Source organism: Sciurus carolinensis, chromosome 11 (assembly GCF_902686445.1).
Source record: "Sciurus carolinensis chromosome 11, mSciCar1.2, whole genome shotgun sequence".
NCBI classification, from domain to species: Eukaryota; Metazoa; Chordata; class Mammalia; order Rodentia; family Sciuridae; genus Sciurus; species Sciurus carolinensis.
This window is the reverse complement of record NC_062223.1, coordinates 125,397,806-125,403,889: the sequence shown is the minus strand read 5'-3', so window position 1 is coordinate 125,403,889 and position 6,084 is coordinate 125,397,806. Positions and strand designations below refer to the sequence as shown.

The 6,084-nt window shown below is 38.7% G+C and overlaps 1 long non-coding RNA gene across 1 annotated transcript; it reads right to left on the bottom strand.

Moving 5' to 3' along the window:
* Positions 1–1,347: 1,347 nt before the first annotated feature.
* LOC124960573 (uncharacterized) lies at positions 1,348–4,174 on the bottom strand. The gene is made up of 3 exons (XR_007104100.1): positions 4,058–4,174; positions 3,257–3,385; positions 1,348–2,546 (listed from the first exon to the last, which is right to left on the bottom strand). It is a non-coding gene; the product is annotated as an uncharacterized LOC124960573 (long non-coding RNA).
* Positions 4,175–6,084: the final 1,910 nt, after the last annotated feature.

Sequence of the window (6,084 nt, the reverse complement as noted above, 5' to 3'; positions counted from 1 at the left end):
CCACAGAGACAGAAAGCACACACTGTTGCAGGCTTACAGGGAGAAGATGTGGGAGAGCTTATCAGGTATTGGGCTTTTGAAGGAATGAGGAAATGTTCTGTAATTAGAGTGCTAGTGGTTAAACAATATGATGAATGTACGAGTTGAACTATTAAGTTGAACTATTTAAAATGGTGCCTTTATGTGATGTCAAAAATTCTGCCTGACTGAAACATGCTAAATACAGACAAATGCATATATATATACACACATACCTGTGTGAGTTATGTGCATGTGCAAGTAACAAAAATTCTACAATTGTAGTTTGGTATTTTCTATAATAATTTTATTTGAAATATTCCATTGGGGTCATTTAGACCATGTTACATTCTTTTCTCTAGAGGAGAATTTCTATTTTCATGACATTGCTGTGACAAAATTCCAATATGAGAGATAAAATATTCTTTAACATTAAAAAGTTCACATAGTTGACACCCCAGAAAAAGAAAATAGGTACAACAAGTGTTATCATAACAGTATTCATCTGAGTATGTGAGAAACATAAATCTGAGTTCACACTACAATCTGTTGAAGTAGTTAAACTGATATTTTAAAAGAAGGTCCTTCATAAAATGAGAATCTAATATATTGAAAGAATATGAACTGTATACCAAAAGGACTTACAGAATTTTCTACCCCCCAATTGGAGTAAGGTTTATTATAGGATATTTTTCCAATAATTCCTAGTATTGGTTTAATTTAATATTTGTTCAATTTGAATATTTTAGGAAACTGTTAAGATTTTAAGTAATACAGATCATCAATATTTAGACATTAAGATTATTTAGAAATTGCAGTGCATCCTTGTACCTGCTTCTGATACCACTGTTTACTGGTGACGAGTTCTGCTTCTTCAGGTGTTGAAGTATAACATCAGAGAGCACGCCAAGGCAAGCATATTAAGCAGGCTTTATTTAAAGGTAATAATGCAGACTTCTACCGCTAGGGAGAAGGGGGTCATAGCTGATGTTCTAGAGTCCCAAGAAGTAAGCGTGCCCTGCAACTCATAGGTCAGGGTCTCCTTTGTTCTGTTTCTCCCCCCACCCCCTTATCTCTCCTTTCTGCCTGCGTGACTAGGCCCAGGAGTTACCTGGTGACATAGCAAAAAAAAAAAAAAAAAAGGGTGAGCAGCAGATAGGCAGGGGGAGGATCAAAGTGATTCAGGCAGGTAAGGGCCCAGGGGGCATTAATTAGCAGCTCCCTGCCTGTAGTCTTTGACAAGAGCAGGTAAATTTGGTGATCATGCACAGGAGATCCTTGACATTCCATTCTCCCAGGGGCAGTCTCCAACTTCCAGATGCAGATTGCCTCCATTTCCTCCATTTGACCCGATTCTCTATTTCTACACTAACTGCCTATCCCCAATTCTGGCTTCACTTCGAAGAAAGAAATGAACACAGAGCTTTAAATATCAAATAAATTTGCTCTAGTTTATCTCTTTGTTATAGTTAATTATCTTCTGAAAAGAGTTCATTTTCAACAACCATGTTCTCCCTTCTTGTATAATGCTTACAATATTCTGTTCCATATTATGAAGGGGAAATATGTTCCTACTCTAACAAATATATTTTAAACAAATCATGTTCCGATTAAAGAGGTGATGGAAAACTCACTGGTCTCTGCATATATCATATACATGAAAAAGAAAAGCTAGTCAACATGGTGTGGGGCACTGAGAACATATCATCTCAATGAGATGGAAATATGATCCCTAAGGAAGACAGAAGGGGCTAGGAAAGGAAATCAGTACTTACAAATAAAGGAGGATCAAAGGGCTACACTGTTGTGTAGGATCTTGCTAACACGGGTTAGAATCAACATTATTATCAACCAGCATTCAAAATGGCTCAGAAAAGATCATCCCTCACAAACCAAATTAAACATTTAGTGAATTACTTCCTAACAAAGATACTACAACAAACAATTGGTGCAGTGTTTCTTCCTTGGATGAATCTTGGAGCTCTGACCTAGTATCTGTGATTTTCAGACCTGCTTCTGTTCATGGTGAGAAGGTCCTCCAGATGTCTTCTTTCATGATCATGAAATACTACAGTCATTCCAAGTCTTTATTGGACAAGCCTCATTGTCTAGGGTGGGAAAGTCTAATAAAAGCACTGTTTAAAACCAAGAGACAATATGTTCAGGTTGATTAAGGAGAAAATGCCATGCATAAGAAGTGAGCTGTAGGATTATAGACAATCATAAGGTTGAGGAAGTTTCTTCCCCCAGATTCCATGACTCCTACATTCCTAATATTTCAGAAAGCCTCTTGTCCACAACAAATGGGAATTTGAGGTGGAAGCAGAGATAAAATTAGAAGGTAAGGAGTTTGGGGACAGCAGTTCCTGAAGATTTCTCAAATTAGGGTATCGCAATTGGCCACTTGAGTTCATTGCAAAAATCATAATAATCACAGCAGAGTGTCAGTTTTTTTCCATCAACAGTATATTCATTATTTTCCCGACAATTTTTCATGCAACTGGACTCTGCATTCAGTGGGTAACTTACTGTGGAAAAAAACAGAAGCAATGTCATTTTGATAACCAAGATACAAGTTCCCAATCCAAGCATGGGTGAACCAAAAATATATTATATTAATATATTATAAATATATAGTGTAGAAGTATTTATTTCTTCTACACTAGCTATTGGCCCCTATATTGTCAGTCCTGATATACTCTTTTAATATACATCTTGCAAGTTTCCTTCCTAATGGAGTGATTCCTGCAGGGGAAATACAGATTTGATGTTGAATCAGACAGAAGCCCCTCCCTCTGAGGAAAACATGTACAAAGGAATTGCTGAAAACCTTCTGGGTTCCAGGCTCTGTAGTAAGCACCAAGTTAGAGTGATGAGAAATACCACATCTGCTCTCAAAAACCAGGTAGCAGGGAATGGCAGGCAATGTGACATATGAGGTACACATGGCAGGGAGACTTTGGGGACACAATGGGGAGTATGTGCATTAAGCAAACTGTCAAAGAAGGCTTCCAATATAGAGAACTCCAATAGCGAGGAACAGCTCAAGTTCACTCCACCTCCCACCTAAGAGCAGAATTCTTCAATTGAGAAGACCCTATCACAAGGATTGTGTCTCCATGCCTGGATCTGAATTGACTCTCTTCATATGGGTACCGTGCCTAAAAGAAATGTGGTTAGAGCCCTGAAAGAGAAAAAATGTTTTGACAACTATAACCATATCTATGAACACACTTACTATTGTATGGCCAAGTCCAGAATCTACGGATCATACAAACTTCACCTTTTCCAGCTGTGCATGTTTCCACCTTATGTTCACAGATTTTATCATGGTAGCCACGACATTGTATACATTGGAGAGCTACAGCTGGAAGAAGAAACATTGCGCTAAAGGAGAAGGAAAGTGTCAATGTTACTTCTCAAAGGGAGCAGAGATCATCCAAATTCCCTGAGAGCTTGACTCCACTGAGAGCTACCCTTAGGGATATGCTCCAGGCAAGAGCATATCTTAATATCACAGACTGAGCAGGAAGAAACAGGGAGATGATCTAATCTCTCCTTATAGAGGACAAGGAATCAAATGACTTGGATATAGGATAACTCACTATACTATTCATGGTTCATGTTCTGTCTTATCACAGTGATTACATTCAGAATGGAAAGCTCAGAGCCTGCTGTGTTATCACACCTTGGACTAAAGGTCGAGTGTTGTGATCTGGATGCTGTCTTCAGAATGACCAGGAGTCCCTAATTTCCTCACTTCATGAATAAACCAAGTTGAGGGAGTATATAAAGCTAGAAGTCATGTTGGATCTCCAGGGGTTGACTGGAGAAGGGAAGAATACAGGAAAGTAAGAAAATGGAAGCAGTCAAGTGGAGCCTTCCTATCTATATGTAAAACTAAACCTTATTCCATAGAAGCCAAGTTAGAGCTCACAGAATCCAAGGGAATGGGAAACCAGGCCCTGCTTAAATATATATCAGGGTTAAGCCTAAGCTGATACCTTAACCATCATCAAACCACCACCCTAGGATTTACCAATTTCTATGCTGAGCAGAAAGAGACACAACTTCATTAGGTTTTCCATTTTGTCTTGACTGATCTTGAAATAGGATGTGTCAGAGACAAGGTAGTCTTTCAGCAGGATGATGGTGCAGCACTGACTACTAAGATCAGTCCCCTATTCCTTTTATAATGCACTCTGAGAAGGACATTGGCTAGTAGGTATTACTGATGCCAGAAGCAGATTCTAATCTAAGCGCTTCCAACAATGGCAATACTCCAGATCCATCTTCCATGACCCATTTCTTCTCTCATTGTTCCCCCAGGCTTCCTTTCTCTAGATTTGCTCCAACATAGATGATCAAAAGCATATCTTGCCATCATAAATTTTTATACACAGTGCACTAGGTGCCTAACCCCTAGGGCAGGCAGCTTGTGGAGTCTAGAAAAGAAATGAAAATCAACACTCTTCCCAATCAGAAAACAAAGTAATCAGAAGGAAAACAAAGATAGATAACCTCAGAGTCCAGTGTACACACACCAGGGACCCCTGTGCATGTATGTGCATGAACACACACACACAAGCAACAAGCATCTTTTTATAGTGGGCATGAGCTGGCCCTTGAAGAAAGGCAAGAGTGTTCAATGGAAAACAATGGAAAATGGAGACCAGGGGTGACAATTAAACCAAATGGGATATAGGAAAGACCTTGGAGCTCACAGAATTAATTGCTTCCAATGTATGCCCTTTGCTTTTTGAAACCATGGTCCTCTATGATCAGGTTTTTTTCCTTCTTATGACTTGGGCTATTAGGAAAAAGTTATTCTTGATTCTGCTCCCATACGTTCTTATAGTTACTCTCCAACAGCGGAAGACATATCTTTATCCATGACCTTTCTTACATTGACAGGAGAATGTGGGATTTGTTGACCACCAATGTGATCTAGGCATGAGGTAGGAGATTCTATGTGTAGATGCCACCCTTTGTCTCTAAGATTGATGACAGGCTCTGGTTTCCCCACTCACCTTTGTTTCCTGGATCTGTCAACCCAGCAGTACTTTATCTCATCCATCAGTTGTACTGTCTTATCTCAGCTGATCACCCATCTGAGAAGAACTAGGTAGTCTAACATATACTGTTTCATTGGTTACCTTCAGAATATTCCATATACCAAACCAATAAATAACTCTGGCAGATTAAACCCTTTCTTACTCTATCTTCTGTCTTCAACTCCAGGGCCATGAGAGATGAGGAGGTCCCACCACTGAATTTTTTTGGTTGGGTACTTGGAATTGAACTCAGGGATGCTTAACCACTGAGCCATCTCAAATCAACCTGCTTGAGAGCAAAAAATTATTTCATTTGTTTGGGGCTTATTTAGATTGCAGTCTGAGAGACGCTAATTTAAGCAGCACTGAAAATGTGTTCTGAGCTTGTTCAGGATGGTGCTTTTTTTTTTTTTTTATAGCTTTAACTGCATGGTGGCTGCTTATCACAGTCATTAAGAATCATGATTGGTGCAAGAGTCAAACTGCCTTCACAGAAAGAGACTGGACAGAGTCTCAGTAAATATAGAAGATTGAATCTTGATCCCCATCTCTCACCCTCCAGAAAAATCAACTCAAATTCAATCAGAGACCTAACTCAGAGACCTGAAATTCTGAAACTGTTAGAAGAAAATTAAGTGGAAACGTTTCAATGCATTGATAAAAGAAAAGATTTCTGACTAGGGCCTCCAAAACACAGGAAACAAAAAACAAAGTTGACAAACAGGATTAATCAAACTAAAAACATTTTTGCAGATGAAAGGAAGCAATCGGCAAAATAAGTGGGAACCAACAGAATGGGAGACAATACCTTCCAGCTATTGATCTAACCGAGGGTTAATATACAAAATAAATAAAGAATTAAAAAAACATGACTATAAAAGACAAGTAATCAAATTAAAACAAGGGCAAATGATCTTCTCCCAAGAAGAAAGGCAATGGCCAACAAATGCACTAAGAAAAGTTCAAATGTTTCTTGTTTTAGCTTTTCACAAAACAAGATAAATATAAAGAA